Genomic DNA, 20,159 nt, shown 5'->3' with positions numbered 1-20,159 from the left:
AATCACATTTCTTGCACACCCATTGACTTGAAACTACTCTAGTCTAATCATGAACATTAATACCAATAATCAAGTGTACATAAATGCACAGATTTACCTATTTTTGTATTGGAAAAAAATTATTCATAGGGTTTCACCATAGACTGCCATGTATAGTGAATCAACATTTCGGTGAAATTCCAAAATCAAATTTCTTGCACACAAATGGAATTGTAACCACTCTAGTCTAATCAAGAACATAAATATCAATAATCAAGCATACATAAATACACAGATTTGCCAAGTTTTGTATTTAAAAAAAATTATTCATAGTTTCTTCATAGACTACAATGTATAATGGATCCACATTTCATGCGAAATTCCAAAAACAAAGTTATTGTACACAGATGCACGTGTTACCACCCTCTTCTAATCAAGCACAATTATGTCAATTATTCAGGGTCATATATACACAAATAGTGCATATTTTTAATTCTGAAAATTTTTTTTACAGTTTTGTCATAGACTCCCATGTATAGTGGATCAACATTTTATGCGAAATTCCAAAAACAAAGTTATTGTACACAGATGCACATTTTACCACCCTCTTCTAATCAAGCACAATTATGTCAATTATTGAGGGTCCATATATGCACAAATAGTGCAAATTTTTTAATTCTGAAAATTTTTTGACAGTTTTGTCATAGACTCCCATGTATAGTTTTGCCATAGACTCCCATGTATAGTGGATCAACATTTTGAGAGAAATTCCAAAATCAAATATCTTGTTCACATGTGCACTTGTAAACAACCCATGCTAATCAAGTATATCTATATCCGTTATTAAACATCTGTATATGAACAGATATAGCTAGTTTTATACTGGAAAATACACGTTCGTAGTTTTCTTATAGTCGACTACATGTATAGTGAATCAACATTATCGATAAAATCTAAAAATTACATTTTTTGTACAGGCATGCACTTTTTACCTGCCACTTCAAGCAAAGTACATTTAGATGAATTATCACACACATATGATTTGATATTTTTTGGACAACGCGTTATATCAGCCACATTTTGCCTTCCTTTCGGGAGGGCGACTTAAAAAGTATAGCAAGTCAGAAGGGGGTCTTTAACTCATTGCGGGTTTTTTGGGGGGGTGTATTGAGTAACAGGGGAGGGTCACTTATTTTCATGCACGGATAAGGGGGAGGGTCACTAATTTTTGTGCATGAACTTTTGAAGGGTCACTATTTTTTACGCAGCGGTTTTTCGAAAAACACCGGCCCACCCCCCCCTGTAATTTATGTCCAGTCCCTTATATATTTATTTATGTAGTTGTTCTTTTATTCACTTAGTTACTTTGTTACAATTAGGTTACTTTGCAGTCCAGCTACTTTCGTGTTACACTACCCTCGATATACTTCAGTTTTCTTGTTTCTTCTTCTTTTTCTTGCTTTAACATCAAATGGCTTTGGGAACGGACTAGACTAGCATTTGCTATTTTCCGTTTCCGTTTACCCTTTATCACAGCACAACTCAGATGTACATTCATTACTGAATTGTAATATTAATATGATTAAGGGTAATAAAGAGTATGTATGTATGTATGTATGTATGTATGTATGTATGTATGTATGTATGTATGTATGTATGTGTGTGAGTGTGTGTGTGTGTGTGTGTGTGTGTGTGTGTATGTATTATGTATGTATGTATGCCTATGTATGTATCTCTGCATCTATGTGGTTAGGTAGGTAGGGAGGGAGGGAAGAAGGGTGGAAAGAGTGCCTGAGTATGCCTGTCTATCTATCTGTCTGTCTGTCTGTCTGTCTGTCAGTCTATCTATCTTTCTATGGCTGTTATCATTTAATGATAATGGCAGATATTTGGCAGGTATAACCAGTAGGATTGCAAGTCAAATTTAGCTAAATCATAGTATTGCAGGGCCGCAGCTTATCCTAGCTCGTTTGCTAGCCAAATTTTACCATTGGGTGATAGCGTAGATTCAAAGGAGGAACACAATGGCAAAGAAATAGATATGAGAAAACAAAACCATGGCTCAGTAGATATGAATTGTCACTTTTTATATACAAAGAAAAGTGGCAGGTCTGTCGATAGAGCTTTATTTCGTCCTTGTCTATGAGATGATTAAAATAAATTATCATTCAGTATTTTAATTGGCTGCTTCATGTCAGTGTTTATTTCCGTACATTTTGATAAATATCAGCTGTCAGCATTGACATATTAACGTGCCCCTCCCCTCTTATTACCGTAAATTATCGACAATCAACTTTAGAGAAACACATATCATACGTATAGAAGTTGCTTAGAATACTGTAACCTATCGTACGTTTATTTTCCACTTTAATCGGCCGTTTTATGTCAAATTCACTTTTTCTAACAAAATGTCATAACATTGCGCTTCACATATATGAAAATGTTACTAGTGAGAGCATGTCTTCAGTTAGCGGTAGTCCGATTATGAAGAGCATGATCAGTGAGAAAGCAGTTTCCTGTCACAAACGTGCATCTTGGCCTCAATTTTGACGTGCAATATAAATTTTAAGAATATACACGGCTGTGCGCGGTAATTTTGTCTAAAATATTCAGCTGCTCTTTATAGAAAATCTGTACGAAACGTCTTGTGACAAATTACGCAGAGTTAGAGCAGTGCTATGAGCATATCACATATACTTCACCATTTTTATAAAACATAAATCTGTAGAGTTGCCAATCATGATCGACAGCTAATACGGAAAGAGAGTTTGACCTTGTTTTCCCACGTATGGTCTTCACACACGTAAGCTGAAGTCTTGAATGAAATAAAGAGTCTGAAATAGTAAATGTGACTGATGTACCTATATCAATTTGAACGTTATACTGACATAATTATGGATTTATTTGCCAAGAAGCGATCCATTTCTGGTTTACAAGTAGGCCTAAAGATACATGTAGAAATAAATTTCAGCTACACGTATTTGAAAGTATAAATACACTTAGGGTGACCTTGTTGTCTTGACTGGGCAATATGGGTTGAAAAAATGTTTCAGGGAAAGAGCAGAGTCGTTACCTTGATGTAGTTCCAGCTGCCTGACATTTGGTTTCACAAAAAATTAAACTGACTTAATAATTGTCCACTGAGGTTGATTTGGTAGAAGTACGTGATCACTTGTTCTGAACCGTTCGGAATACTGTTGAAAGCTGAATTAACTCTTGACATAAGGAAACCAACGCCAGTGGACGATTATTTTACTAACAATTACACTCATAATTGTTGGACTTATACTGGGAATCAGTTGAACTCAGACCCCCTCATCTGAAGTTATTATGATAACCTAGCACTGGTAGTGAGATATAATCTCGCCATAATTATATGCTATTACCTTTTTACGTATTCAGAAACCACAAAGCATTTTGAAATGCCTACAATATCAGCGGATGTTTATAATTATTACAAAATGCATTAACTAATGTTACAAAACGCGTTTTATTACATAGACGCCACAAGCACTGCTGCGATATCATAGCTAATAATTACCGTAAAATTTGGCGCTTAGGCCTAACCCTTTCACCCCCACTTACCTCTCTAGAGGTCCAACTTTACCATGTAAAAGAATGGGATTGAATAAAACCACGGTGGTGAATGGGTAAATTATCACATCTAGTGCGGGTCTTCCAAAAAATGTTCTTATTATGGCCTGGTCGTGTCAGGTGTCTTTACTTTGTGTCACTTATGATGGTAACCTTAACTAAATCGGGTCAAGAAATTGATGTGTGTAATGATGAGATCTGAGAGGTGTTGTAATTTATCCCGGTGTGAAACCACAGGCGAACTAGGGATATATAGTCAAAGAAATATTATATTATCTTCGTAATTAAAAAAATAATATCACGATTATGAAATATTGATATCAAAAACACCATGTTAATATTTCACCAGGGTTGACCTTCCCTTTTCCCCGGCAGCACTCGATAAAAATCACTTGAACGTGCGTGTGTATGAATTATGTATGCTGGAGCGTCTAATGGCATGTGTTACACCAGTCCTCTTAAAGTGTTGGTAAAGTGCAAATTTGGAGGCTACACAATGATAAAAGTATTAAAAATCATTTTTTTTACCATTGCATTTGTTGTAGGTAACAGTAACCATGCAAAATACACGAAGGGAAACTGATGTTTCCGACCTACTTTTCCCAATACATCACTTATAAGTAAATATAGAGTTTGCTCTTTGATACAACACACCTCACATTACCTAACTGTGGAGAGTTTTCACATATTTCAAAAGAGTAAAGTTTCCAACTATGACAGCATTATTTTACCATTACCCAAGGTAGATATCCAAACTAATCCTCTGAAAATGGTTTTCAATTTGCTGACCAAGAAAAGAAAACAGATGTATAATAATACGTACGTTTATCAAAAGCAGTGTGAAAGCCACCATTTGCAGGGATATAGGGTTGTCCCATATCGGAAACATGTACTCGTGTCCGACAAGACATATCAAGAATCATATAACATATTAATTTAACAAAATGTTGCGAGAGAGGCAGAAACGTGAAAGAAAGTCAATGAGAACGGTATAGCATATACATGTGGACGAGTTTTATTTACTTTCAACTTTAACCTCCTAGGATTGGTGGCTATTGTACACTTTATATTCCTCGGCTGCGCGACCATATATGTCCGACTAATTAAGTCATTTGTTAAGGGACCTTTCCACCTCTATCGGGGTATTTTATTTCGAAAACACGGGTGAATAGATAAAGCAAGGACAGTGGCGTATTGAGTCATTTTACCCTTGCATGCCAAGCTACGGTGTTTGCATTATGTCAAAGGGTCATCGGAAGGCTTTTCAAAATCATTGGGTGGTTTACAAGTACACACCTATAGACCAGGGCAAAGGTTTATTTGGTTGTTACCATAGTGACACAGTCACACTGAAAGGCAGGCGCCATTTTAACTCTGTAAAATTGAGGTATATAGAGCATGTATCTGTAAGGCAATCACTGTTGGCAGAAGAAAACATTTGGGATATTTAATCTGTATAGTGAATTGTTCGCCTGATTGATGCTGACAATTGATAGCTGCGTTAGAAAACACTAAATTAATGGTAGGAAATTGACCAGCTATCCTGCTGTACCGACACCAGAAAGTAACGCTCGTTAAAGGTAGGCGACTTTGGGTTTAAAACGAACGATGTGCGTGGTTGTATTCACTCGAGTTGCTTCACAACTCTTATATAACCTCCGCGTACATAAACAGTTTGGCTTGACTTCAATGTGTTTTATTGTGTGAAATTCTATAAATCCCCAATTACATGTATCATTCACACTATTTAACTGTGTAATATGAAATACTCAAACCACTGTCGCTCCAGAGGGACTGTGCTCAAACTAACTTAGTGGGGTGTCCTTGACAGTTGGACGACCCTGTAAAGTACAAAAACGACCCCAAACGCACCCACCTACCTATCTCGGCTAAAATCAAGACAGAGCAGTGCCGAACTGCGCAAACGTTACATAGTCCATAGGGGAAGCTTACATGTCCGTCCTCATGGGCGAGGATAATGGTGTATTGGTCTAAGCACAGGTTCCTTTAATTGTTTTGTTTATTTTAACACGTTTGACTTCACTGTGTCATGATTTCTCCTTTTACGCGGTTTTATCACTCTGTACGCTGTCACTAAATAATCATCGAATTAACTTTGACAGAGTCAACAACACACGCACCAGCAAGTGTCTGCACACACACACACATACACTATATCTATATAATATATATATTTTCTCTTACTTAATATTTTGGGTGAAATTCCTATATCATATTTTATTGTCCACATCTTGAATCAAGTACATTTGTACTACTGTAAAACACTTATAAAGGCACAGATTTAGCTAGTTTAGTGTTTCAAAAAATTATTCATAGTTTTTTTCATAGACGCTCATATGTAATGAGTCAACATTTTCGGTGAAATTCCGAAATCAAATTTTTTGTACACATGCACTTTTTACCTCACTCTTCAAGCAAAATACATTTACATAAATTATCAAACATATATAAATTTACAATTATATAGCTTTCTTTAAGGCAGAAATTGTTAAGAGTTTTCCCAATAGATTCCCGTGGATTATGATTTTAAGTACTACATCGGCCACAACTTGCCTTCTAATTTCTAATAGCGCAAAAAATGGTGACCCTCCCTGAAAGGCACGCGTGAAATTTCATGAGCCTTTAAAAAATGCCTGTGCAAAACTTTGTGACCTACCCCTAAAAACACCGGCCTTTCCCTGTAATTTCTGTCCAGTCCCTTAAAGGGGCAATTTCAAAACTATAGGAAGTCAGGAGGGGGCACTTGAATACATTTTGAGTTTATTAGGGGAGCATTTAAACAAATCAGACAACATTTCTTTTTATTCTCCCGCCCCCTCCCCCTCCAGAGGTGTTTGTGAATGCAGCCTTACCTTCTCTACTCGTCAAGCGACTTCCAAAAGGGAACTCAAGTTGACCACCATCCGTTAGCAGGAGTATGTCCGTGAACAGGAGTATGTCCGGAAGACTAATGCAACAGAGTAATAATATTTCTCGGTTGCATTAGGTTAAGGTAGCATCACAATGTCGTGTTTGAATGTTATACTAATAATATGATATGACATCACACTGCAAACGACAAATAACGATGTTCTCACTGCATGACATTGCAAATGCCACTGTGACAATCAATGTGTGACGGAAACCAGACGGTCATACCAACAACAAAATACAGTACAAACTAACGTAATGACATACCGGTATATACTTTTATCTTTTCTCTATTTTTTGAAAACGCGGCACACATTTGTCCTCCGTTTGTCCGCCGTAGGAGAAGAACAGGAGATAAAAAAGTAAAAATGATAAGTCACGACGTAGCGTTCGGTTGAAGAGGAGAAATTCAGAAAAAATCTCAATATATTTAATGAGAGGAAAGACCTACGACCTGTCATGGAGGAGAAATCCCGAAGGTGGTGACTCGCTGTCCGTCGTTGGCAAGAAATGTAAAAAACCACGATTGGAATTAATTTGGAATAATTGGATTTTCATATTTTGCAAATTTTCCAAAAGTGTTAGGTGGCATATAGCTGAATGTTGCAATATTGCAAATTACTCATAAAAACAAGTGTGTATTATAAAAGAAAAGCAGATGAGATAACAATTGTAGATTAAATCGACATTACTTCGCCATCCAATTATCCCAAATTAGTTCCAATCGTATCAATTAAAGTAAAAAACTAAAAGCCGTTGCCTGGCAACAGGTTCGTAGCAACGTCGGAAGTGGGTGAACAAAGTAATACGGGAATAACAGTCTTCTCTGCATGATACATGTAAAAGAAGATGCTGGTGTATCTGTCTGGCCTTGGGTTTTCAGCACTCTATGAAAAGTGGTGTCTTCGAGGATTGTGGGTAGGGGAGCAATACCAAAATGGACTTCCGTAGCTCTTGCATCGTTATAGTGAGCCTGTTGTACTTGCATTGTCGTCCTAACATCGTTACACAGTGACTATAATTTTCCAGGGTTTTTCTAGTGTTAGATATTTCCAAATGAGTGCCCTTTCCTCGAAAATGTTGTCAAATTAATTCATGAAAACGAACAGTCACAGTAAATTGGAAATATGGTCTGGACTAAGTGTAGTCGAGTTGTTCAGTCGTTCGTATTCTAATGCTCAAATAGTGAAGCATACAGCAAGATGAGGAAGTAATAGATCAATTGCCTTGACTGTGAAAACAGAACAGGTGGGTAAGTGGTATATAACCGATCTAAAATCTGTATCTGTACTTATGGTGTTTTGTTTTAGCCAAGGAACTTTCATGGAGTTTAGATCGATATTTGCGTGATACTAGTATTTCCAAAACCAACGATTTATTTCTGGTGAAGAAAGGAAGACGAGGCGAGGAAAAAGTAATTAACACGACCAATGATTCAAGTAATGTTGAAGATTCAAACATTCTATTTATATTTCTATCTGGATTACGTTCATGTTATTTAGCTGATACTTGTCTTCCATTTTTAAATGATTTAACGTTTGATCCTGTTGACCATTAAGTTCTTACTCGGTAAAGTCGATTGCTTTGCCTAAACGTGCCTTAAAATAGAAGGCAACTGGTCGATGTGGGCAGTGGGTTTTACAAGCAATATATAGTAGTGTTCACCAAGAGTTAAATTTAAGACTATTGTTGTTACTAATTTGCAAATTATTGTAGACGCTGATTATTCGTCCTCTTTAATTTCTTGAGAAATGATAATGAAGCTGAGTAACATTGAAGTACTGAACTTTCGTGTATTAAAAAAACAGTATATACTGACAGCCAATATCCTTATCTTGAAAAGACAAAGTCAATCTCATTTGCTTCCGAACGAAAGCTGAAAATTAAGACAAAAGTAGATTACTTTGTGATGATACTGAAATTTCTAAGCTGCCTCAAGTAATATGGCTAGAGGGAGACGATATTGATCAACAAAATTGATGTCTGAGTGAAATTCGTAAATCGGAATTCAGAGTTTGAATTCAAACATCAGAAAATCATTAGCTTTATCCCTTCTTTAATGTCATTATGATCGTCCTTGCACATCTTGGTTTATAGACGCAGTCAAATTCACCATTTTCGCAAAATAAATTGTTCTGAGTCGATCTAGTTTTTCTCTAATACTTTTCAATCTATCATTTCCAAAGGTAGGCTGGCTGCTCAATGGACAAAAAGTAAACCTGCAAAAATTTAATTATTTATACAAGACGGTCAATAATAATGTCCCAAGTATCTCTCAGAACATTTTAATTTAGCAGCAAACTGCCTTTCACATCACAACAGATGAAGTTCGCATTCTATTCGTTCGCCTGCTTTTGGCTCTCATGGACTACATTCATGTCTTATTTTAGGGGATAATGATATTTACACTGAATATTTAAAACTCAAGATATTAATTATGAGTTTTCAAAAGGCTAATAATTATATGTACATGTGTTAAACATTCGAAGCTTTTGGCGTTTATCCTTTTTGCGGTAGCTTGTGATTGTGTTTTGTTATTCCATTTTATTTGGCCAAAGGTGACCTATTTAGGCACGTGTATTTTATAATTTTATGAAGTAAATTATGAAATAAGTTTTTAACTTTGAGTCATCCTTGGCAAGAGATATTCAGTTTCAGTTTATTAGTACTTTTGCAATTTTCTTGTGAACGTTTGGCCATATCAAATAAAATTATTACAGAAATAAACATTTGTGTAGATTTATATAGGCCTATTGTAATGTCGTTTAGATTAATTTCCGATTGTTTGTATTGACAGATTTTACTGCGTTTTAGACTTTAATGCCAAGGTCAGTGTGCAAGAAGAGTGATCCCTGCCCGTCCAGTGTTTTGTTTCAAATACTGCACAGCGGTAAAAACTGACAATTACAACAACTTTGACTTAAAGCAACCTTCTCAGACACTGTGCACATCAGATTTGGCTACAAACTATAACCAGATGTGAACTGAAAATGCTGACGCGTTGACTAGTAGTATTTTGCAGTAATTAGTATATAATTAGTATATTGCAGTTGTGTGTAAATTTAAACTTTTGCCACATGCTTGCAACTTTATTGAAAGTGTCATGATTAACAGTTTGAACAATGTTCACCAAAGATTAATTCTAAAAGGCAATGAAGTATACAAATATGTAATTAGCTGAAATAAAAATACTAAGTTTCTTTGGCTGCTGTCATTGTCTCACCCCTTTATATAGCAAGTGTAATTACCTTTGGTCAAGTCCTTCAAGCTATATATTCCACACTGTGAAAGCTCATTAGATATGCAAATTATAAATTAGTTCACATGCAAATGCAAAATGACTTTCAATATTGTTTTAACCTGGTATCATCATGTTTTGCCAACTTTGATCAAGTAAATCCCGGTATATATCCCTAATTAGGACGTACATTAAATATGCAAATTCAGAATTGGCTGAAGTGAAAATGCTTAATGACTGTCAATAATGTTGTATTACAGTATCTTTAATGCTCATAAAAAATTTCGTCAACTTTGGTTGTGTCAAAACAGATAAATATCCCTAATAGGGAAAGTTCATTAAATATGCAAATTAGGAATGGCTGAAGTGAAAATGCTTAATGACTTTCAAGTATGTTGTATCACAGTATCTTCAATAAAGGTAGCAAGTTTTGTCAACTTTGGTCTGGTCAACTCAAATATATATCTCTAATTAGGAAAATTCATGAAATATGCAAATTAGGAATAGACTGTGGTAAAAAATGTTTAATGACTTTCGATAATGTTAAATTATAGTATCTTCAATATACATACCAAATTTCATCAATTTTGATTGGGTCAATTCAGATATATATGTCTAATTAGGAGAGTTCATTAAATATGCAAATCAGGAATTGGCTGAAGTGAAAATGCTTAATGACTTTCAAGAATGTTGTATCATAGTATCTTCAATATATGTAGCAAGTTTCATCAACTTTGGTTTAGTCAATTCAGATATATATTGCTAAATAGAAAACTTTATTAAATATGCAAATTGGGAATTGGCTGAAGTAAATATGCTCAATGACTTTCAAGAAAGTTGTATGATAGTATCTTCAATATATGTAGCAAATTTCGTCAATTTTGAATAAGTCCATTCAGATATATATCCCTTATTAGGAAAGTTCATTCATATGCAAATCAGCTATTATCCTTCATGTCACCTTTCATGGCTGATACATCTTGGTGTGATCAACATCTGTAGGAAATCTCATCAAATTGTGTGCAGTCGTTCTCAATGCATATGTTTTTTTCTAAAATCATTAATTACGCAAATGAGCAAATAGTAAGCAAGCCACACCCACCAAAAACTAATCAATTCTTGCCATTTACAAAATGATCTATGTACCAGATTTGATTTTCATATGATGAGCCGTTTTTGAGATATCAGCTGGATGGACGGACAGACAGACGGACAGACTGACAGACATCGCTGTGACATTAGTTCACATGTGTGAACAGGTGAGCTAAAAATGGCTCTCTATGGCTTCTCAGGAAAAGTAATTGGATAACTGGCAACAGTCTAATAACCAAATGAAGTTTATGATTGATGTTCTCACTTTGATACTTGTGATTGATATTATGTACAACAGTTCTTGACATCTGGATATGCATAGAAAGTGTGGAACGTTTATACAAATCATTAAAAATACTGTATTCAAACTTTAAAATTGAAACTTTGAATTTCCTATCTTACAACTGACATGTCAACAATTTCATAAAAATAAACACAGAATGATTGAATGTTTAAAATATACAAAATTTATGTGTATATATATATATATATATATATATATATATATATATATATATATATATATGTACACTTTGTTCTTGAAGTTTGAAGTAATTTGTGTTTTATATATATATATATATATAATATATATATATATATATATATATATATATATATATATATATATATATATATATATATATACATAAAACACAAATTACTTCAAACTTCAAGAACAAAGTACCAATATTTGTAACCTAAGTTTCATGCATCCATTAGAAGTACTTCACATAGTAATTAGGACTGCAATTTAATAGGGATATAGTATTTGCTGAAGACCCCCAGGAAGCCATAACGGTTTTATTAGCTCCCATATATATGCATATGTATATATGCAAATGGGAGGTATTCGTATAAGGTGGAAAAATTTTGTCTGTATGTATGTATGTATGTATGTATGTATGTATGTATGTATGTATGTCCGTCCACATCAAAAACTCCTAAACCGTAGCACCTACTGTCTTAGTATTTGGTGTACAGGTGCACCTAGGGGTGGAGATGTGAATTTGTTCAAATGAACATGTCAGTGCCAAAAATATGCAAATGAGGGGAAACAAGGAAAAATCCTGCAAATGGCTAAAACTCAGTAAGCACTGGTCAGATTTGGTTGAAACTTGGTATGCAGATTTCTTTAGGTATTCTTAATTATGTGTGCAAAAATTGGGATGAAATTTGCATTTTTGTATTTTTAGGGTATTTTTTCCGGTTTTTAGTCAAAAAATCTTGTTCTCTGAAATCACTCGTGTGATTGCTATGAAACTTAATATTCATGTTCCTCAGGATGACCTCAGTCATGCTTGTACAAATTGTATTGATATTGTCATATTTGTAATTTTGGGGCAATTTTCCCAATTTTTGATAAAAAATTTTTTTTCCCAAAAACTACTGATTTGATAGCTTTGATATTTGGTATACAGGTATCTAAGATTAATCTCAATATAATGTATTGAAGGTATGTTGAAACTGGCAATTTTTTTTTATTTTGGGGCCAATTTTTGCCTTTTTTGGTCAAAAATTTTTTCTCCTAAAACTTCTGATCTGGTAGCTTTGATATCTAGTGTACAGGTTCCTAGGTTTTATGTTAAAATTAGATATATTCAAAATTAGGATGAAATCTGCAATTTTTTATTTTGGGGGGCAATTTTTCTCATTTTTGGTCAAAAAATTTTGTTTTTCAAATTTACCAGTCTGATTGCTTTGATATTTAGTAAACCGGTTCTTAGGGTTTTTATTAATAAGATATATTGAAATTAAGTTGAAATCCCGAATTTTGAATTTTTGGGGCAACTTTGCGAAACTGTCAGTTTTACTGGGATATCTTTCATTTTGTATTTTTAAGATTTTTTTTGGTAATTTTATACCTACTGGATCTAAGAGTATATAATGTGGTGATTTAGTAAGCATTTGATATGGTAAACTGTATTTGGTGTTGAAATGCGGTAAAAAAATCCTGGCAGATTTTGGAAAAATTCCAAACAAATGCCAATAAAAAATTCAGCCAGAGAAGGTTTGACAAAAAGAAAAGGTGGGAGAGTGGGGAAAAAGAATGTACAATGGATCGGATAAAAAAGATAATGTACCTCATTGATCTTCCAGACACCACCCCTTATCAAATGGTCCACCCCGATGTATTTTTGTGCGCAATTAACCATGCAGTGTATTTTACTTTAAGATGTCAAGTTAGGTATTAAAGGATTTGAAAGGAATAGTCAAGTTCACCACAGTTTAACTTTATCTCTTGTGTCATCATCCTTGTGTAATTGGTTAAGTTTGTAAGTTGTTCCAGATGTGGATGCACCAGCTGTTCTGGAAGAAAATAATGTTTACTTTTCCCTGTAGAGTTTCTGAGTTGATGATTGCATGTTGAAATTTCTCCATGTATCTGGTGTATGGGCAAAGTGTAAACATTAGTTGCATGTTATGTATTTCAGTCTATGTCAAATATCGTAAATGAAAAATCAAGAACAGTTTACTGTGTGCTTGTAATATTTGTCAATACTTATACTGCCCTGCAGATTGATTGTCTTAAAGATAATCACAGAAGTAGAAAAGGAAAAGAAACTAATCAAATTGCTGTAACATATTCACTCTCAGTGCCTATATAGGCCTATACTTAACTATTTTATCATTACATTCAGCTGTTTGTTATATCTTTATCACTCTCCATGGGCCAAGGCACACTTGGGGTCAATGTCATCACTCTGTGCCAGTCTGTGTATATCAGTCTGTCTGTATATGTATGTCCATGTTTCATACAATTGTTGACTTGTTTTGATAACTATATGGGAGCGAACAGTGATGTTGTCACTATTTTTTAGTATCTTATCTCGACTATTGCCTTTATATTTTATGATTATGATTTCAAAATATTTTTGTTGGACTTGCATGCCTAATTAGCCTGCATCACTGTCCCTCTTCATGCAAACAATTAAGATTTGACAAAGATTACTAGTGTTGTTTTGTTTGTTTGTTTGTCAGGATTGGTCTGTGAGTGGAATACCCCATAATGTTTGGCGATACAACTTCTTACTATCCTCTTCTCTCCAATGTACCCGTAGAGGCTCCAATAGGTGAGACAGCTAGTTTTGAATTCTGTATTTTGAGCTGTCACGTCGCTTATTTCAACAGGAGCTGTACTGGGATATGACATCAGGCATCAAAGTCATCAAGCAATTAATCACACATAATAAAACATCATCATCACCATGTCACACTTGGTGGAGGGATAGTCTCGGTTACCCAGACTTCTCTGCGCTTCTGCTTCGCTACAGGGCGAGTGAAGCGGAAGCGCAAAGAAGTCTGGGTAACTGAGACTAGGTGGAGGGATTGTGGTAATAGTAATACCACAGTTCCTGCACACACTTAGTGGAGGGACTGTGGTAATAGTAATACCACAGTTCCTGAACACACTTGGTGGAGGGACCGTGGTAATAGATGACACTAAGGAGTAACAGTAAAGTTCTCAATCATCAATAATTGTTGGTAGAATTTTAATCTGTTCACAACGATGTGTATCTTTCTCCACTGCACATTTTATTTTGGCATTGCTGCGATTAGCAGCAAAAAGCAAAATGATAGATTCCTATTCCAATAAATCATTTTGCTATGAGATGAGGTGTTTTTAACTCGGCAGTCCATGAAGCTATTTTTCATCAGCAATTGGAGGGGGAGGGGGTAAAATTGCATAAGTACAATATCCTTGATATACAATACTGTGATATTTATTCTTCAATGGTCAATATCTCGTCTATACATATTTAAGATCTTTCTTCATAATTCATCCTTCACTGTGTTTGTTTCATTGTGCATTAGGAATCCTGAGTGATCAACAACTGTTTGGCATCTCAATGCAATTGTCCGTAAATTGGCAATCACTGGCCAGAGAACTGAACATGACACCAGCAGAGATATCTAGAATTGAGAGAAGCCATTTGCATGATCAACAAGCCTTTGCCATGCTACTTTATTGGCGTTACAAATGTATCAAGATGATAAGAGTACATGATAGTGTCATCACTCTAGCCAATGCACTGGAAACATTTGGAAGAGCAGATTTGTCTCACTACGTCCTCCAAAAATATCAAAATGACAATTTTTGTGCTTAGAGAAGAAACCAATTTATAAGATTTTCCACTTAGGACTGAAATGGATTTTGAAAACTCACAAAGTTGAATTGTTATGATGCACGTATGTTCTAGACAGTGCATAAATGACAGGTTTACAAACTTACTGCATAATGGCTGGTATTAATTGAAGTATATAAGCTTATCATGCCACTTTGTGTGTAAATATTGTTGAATATATAATTGACAAATTAAAAAAGTGTCAATGAAGCCAAGGTTGCAATCACTTGTCAAAGGAGAGTGGCATAAATTGTGATTAGAGCAGAAACCAACCACGTATAGAGCAGGAATCTCTTATAAAGCACATTTTTTCAGCCAAAGCTGTGAATCACTGTAGTTAAAGATGTACTCAAAGTATTTTTGTGCCAATGTTATGGACTGACATTTACTAAAGTTATGTACATTGTATTAAAACACACACACACACACACACCACACACACACACACACACATATATATATTATAAAGTATGCAATTTACTCATGACAGATTTTAACGAGAAAGAAATTTTTTGGATGTACATGAAAGCATGAAATTGAAAGCAAAAATTTGGCACTGATTTCACTGCAATTGTGCAATTGATAAGAATTAGAACAAAGGTTGCTGTTCAAGTTATTTATCTGAGATAAAGCGTTTTTAATGACTGTTCTGATAATTATTTCATATTGAATGCACAAAGACCAAGGAAATGTCAACACTTTTGTAGAAGGATCAGAAAAGGCAGCCAAATCTGTTGTAATCAAAGATTGCCGAAAACTGCACACTTGTTTCTTGTTAGTATCCAAGGTGTAATCTAGCCGTTAATTGAGGTTCCTTATCATGATTGCCTCACAAAAGAAATTACATTTTGTCTGGTCTGATGAAACTCATTCTCTCAGACATAAATTTGATGACAGATTAATTGAAGTAGCAGGTTTACTGACTTCTGGTTGCTCATACTGCAAATTGTTATACAACAATATAATATGAAATTGTTAATCAATTTTAAATTAAGTTGTATACTTATACCTGCTCCTACATTTAGAAATTTAAAACATCTTTAGTAGTTTTTTCAACTTTTAAAATGCGATTAATATTTTCTCCAGTCTTTTTCAGTCGCCCATGTATCAACAAATGTTTTTTATAGCATGCAGGGGTCTATGTATTGTATCATAAATTTTTGCATATATACCAGGCAATTGTTGTAAGGGCTGGCATTGTGAAGGTGTGATTATTGAATAAGTTGAAATAACATCAAGAGTGTGTATTCTGGACCTTTATACTTAAATGGAATAATTAGGTTCTACTGCTTTCATTCAATAAAGTTAATGTTACAAAATCTTTATGGTTTCATTTGATATCAATATTGCAAGAAAGTATATTCATCATTTGAAGGAATTAATAACAGTATTAATATAAATGGAGTTAAGTTGGGCATTGGGCATGAGAAGTGGTTGATCAATTCATACAAGAACAATGGTACAAATGTGTGCAAGACTTGAGCAGATGCGAGTCGGTCGGTTACTGTCAAAAGTTTTTTGGAGGTGATTGACATTAGTGATAATTTCCAATGCAATATTTATGTATGATCGGTTGAATGTTTAAATACCAACAGATCGATTCTAGCAACCGTCGAGCTACCATCGCTATGAAAATGACCTAAAGCAGACTAAGGCAGACTGAACTCATTCTCAGTGACTTTGTGAAAAAAAACCGACAAATGAAATTTTTATAGCATTGCGGTTATCAGCATTAATTTTTCACGTTTTTCTTTTAAACACACTATGAGGACATTTGTCAATATACAGTACATTGTGATTGTTTTAACACTGCATCAATATTTACATTTTTGATCATTTTCTTATTTTGCATAACTGTAAAATTACTTTTTTTTGAGTATGATATTAACAAAAATGTTACACAACAATACATTTCTTTTTTTTTACTGTGTATATAACATGAAGTGTTTGTCTGAAATGCCTGTTGGAGCATTTTATTTTGTAAATCTGTCCCCTGCCAAACATCTTAATAACAAGTCCACAAGCCAAATACATTTATGCATTTACTGATTATGAATAAATTATCTGACCTGTCTATAAAGGCCACTTTAGCAAAGTCCCTTGACTGGCCACTACAAGATCTCTCTGGCACTCTGTAGAACACCATTCATACTTGTTGTTCTCGAATGAAACCGTTGGCTGGTTGTTGTCTGAGATGCACTGCAATGGTTCTGCTCTTTAATAAAAATAGAGCATTGTGTTCTACTGACTGTACAGTATGCCCATAAGATCATGTGATGGCAAGACAAACAAACCACGTGTACAAACAAGTTTGAAAATTTACACATTTCTATGTATATTTTGGAAAATGGTTTTGTTTGTAGTGACTCCACTGGTCCATTCAAATGGTTAGGATGTGCTACAGTTATCACCTGACAGCAAATGCTTGAAAATTTGTATTGTAACTTTATTGGAGTATATTTCATACATATTTTTCCTCCTGGACTACTTCAACGCAGTCTCTACAGTCAATGGATATGTGTGGATGTAAAAGCTGTCATCATATATTGGACAATGTGATGTACATAGATTTCTCAATTTCTGCAAATGCAGAATTGAGAAATAATCAAATACAAAGTGAACTGGTAATTAAGAACATAAACAGATGAAGTGTTGATATGTTCAATGTCAGATTATATTTGTGTACACAAAATACATATTGTGGGTTAAATAATACGAATGTGGAAAGTCTAATGGAAAGCATCTACATATTGAAGGTTTAAAGCATACTGTCAAATGCGATGGCTTAATTTTGGACAGAAATGGCAAAGTTTTACAAAGACACAACAAGAGCACAGAAATTAATTGCCTCAAGATGTTAATATGTACCATTGATAACTGATAAATCAAAGGAAGACTTTGGGCAAATTCCTCTGTTTTTGTTTCAAAATAAACATAACATCCATAAATACATAAAAAATGTTTACAGTGATGACCGTTTTGTAAGAATAGAACTGCTCCAAAACATACATTACAAATGTTTAAATTTATAAAAATGTCATCACTCAATATTTAAAGTTCTTATTTACAACAATTCCATACAAAATAAAGTCTAATTTATTTACATTTGCAGATTTTTGGCTTTAGATATACACAAGAAACTGAGCATATAAATTTCCAACCCAAAAGTAAATTACCTCATTTCCAAGCCAATACAGTAAATTAATACAGATATCTACACAATAAATGTGTGAATATTTAGATATTATCTATACAAATTTTGGATTGTGTATAAATATCTAGATACACATATCTATCTATCTAGTAGTTGGGATGATAGATAGAAGATAGATGGTAGATGTCCATATCATTTATATACCTATGTTTATGTACACACTATACAAAACACATATGTATGTGTGTGTGTGTTCAAAGTAAGTGTGTGCAGATACATAGATGACATCCACACAGATTACAATATTCAATAGATAAGTGTAAAATATTTATACAATATACAGGATATACACAGATACTTACAAAATTTACATCTAAATAATTTCATAGTTAAACTGTATTGAACGTACACTAATTTATAAACACTTAAAGCTACATAAGGACATACAGTATTTTGGACAAGTTACAATGTTCATATGATATAGTGTAGCTGTGACCACTTAATCATTTCAAAGTCTTACTATTTCAACCATTGAGTATTGTCTATCTTACATTACTTCATGCTCTTTCATCATTCAATGTCTCAAATCACTTCTCTGAGTCTATTCCATCATTGACAATCCAAAACTGTCAACACAACTGAACTCAACTTACTTCAATCAGAATGTAGTGTGATTTTAAATAGTCTTAATATTTCTATCGTTTGTGCTGGCTGATGCCACAAAATGTGTCTTAATTCTATACATTCTCTCATTTTTTCGAAATTGTAATTTGTTTTTTGTTTCCACTGATGGGATGATCGCAGGTAAAGCTATATCAGAAATCTTTCTGAGAATCTGATAAACTTCAGTAGTTTACAGTCGCACGAAAGGCTGGGTTTTTACAATGAAATTTTGATATAGTATGAGACTCAGTGTGAATCTGCTCTTAAAAAGGCACAACTGACTGCTTGAATTGCTTGTGACCCAGTGCCATGGATATGACCCACTGTCTAGATGCAGCGTGACACAGATGTGACCTACTGTCTAGATGCAGCGTGACACAGATGTGACCTACTGTCTAGATGCAGCATGACACAGATGTGACCTACTGTCTAGATGCAGCATGACACAGATGTGACCTACTGTCTAGATACACGTACAGTGTGACATGGATGTGACACATCATCTAGATACGTTGTGACATGGATGTGACCTACAAATTAGATACTTCGTGACATAGATGTGAGGAGCCATTTAGATACAGTGTGACATGGATGTGACTGACAAATTAGATGCAGTGTGACATGGATGTGACTGACAAATTAGATATGGTGTGACATAGATGTGACAGGCCATTTAGATACAGTGTGACATGGATGTGACTGACAAATTAGATATGGTGTGACATAGATGTGACAGGCCATTTAGATACAGTGTGACATGGATGTGACTGACAAATTAGATACAGTGTGACATGGATGTGACTGACAAATTAGATATGGTGTGACATAGATGTGACAGGCCATTTAGATACAGTGTGACATTGATGTGATCCTAGATCACTAACTAATAACATGTCATAAACAAAGGCAGTCTAGTATAGGGGAAATCTCTGATATACTTCAGCATAAGATGATACATATACCACTTGATATGTAAATATCATATCTAAGAGTATGTATGTCTTTGTTAAACAAATCATCCGGATTCCAATTAGGGATAATATTGTTTCCTCTACTTTGGACTCAATGCCTGCAATATTCTTGAAACCTCATCTTTTAATAATTATAATGCGTTTGTTTGTGGAGAATTGGGATTCAGCCTTCACATAAAATTTGTTTTTGTTGATTAGAATGTCTTGACTGGTTTCATCACTGAGAAAACAACAACAGTATGAAGTGTTTCAACCAACACAGAGCTGATGACAGTATTGACTAGTGTATGATATGGATCACATTTCTACAGGAAAACATTCTGTGAAAATGATTGGGGATTTAGTCGAGCGGTTCGTCTGTTGTCCTCTGCGCTATGTGATTGGGTGCCGTGCGTTGTGGGTTCGAGTCCCGG

The 20,159-nt window shown here is 34.5% G+C and overlaps 2 long non-coding RNA genes across 2 annotated transcripts; one reads left to right on the top strand and one right to left on the bottom strand.

Annotated features, from left to right (window-relative positions):
* The first annotated feature begins 4,899 nt into the window (after positions 1–4,899).
* LOC139126268 (uncharacterized) lies at positions 4,900–16,279 on the top strand. The gene is made up of 3 exons (XR_011550506.1): positions 4,900–5,153; positions 13,814–13,905; positions 14,648–16,279. It is a non-coding gene; the product is annotated as an uncharacterized lncRNA (long non-coding RNA).
* Positions 16,280–16,904: 625 nt separating this feature from the next.
* LOC139126269 (uncharacterized) lies at positions 16,905–19,410 on the bottom strand. Its single transcript, XR_011550507.1, has 2 exons — positions 19,232–19,410; positions 16,905–19,163 (listed from the first exon to the last, which is right to left on the bottom strand). It is a non-coding gene; the product is annotated as an uncharacterized lncRNA (long non-coding RNA).
* Positions 19,411–20,159: the final 749 nt, after the last annotated feature.

The sequence above is a fragment of the Ptychodera flava genome (genome assembly GCF_041260155.1).
Source record: "Ptychodera flava strain L36383 chromosome 3 unlocalized genomic scaffold, AS_Pfla_20210202 Scaffold_27__1_contigs__length_13241970_pilon, whole genome shotgun sequence".
In the NCBI taxonomy this organism is placed as follows: Eukaryota; Metazoa; Hemichordata; class Enteropneusta; family Ptychoderidae; genus Ptychodera; species Ptychodera flava.
This window is presented reverse-complemented; position numbering and strand designations above follow the sequence as displayed.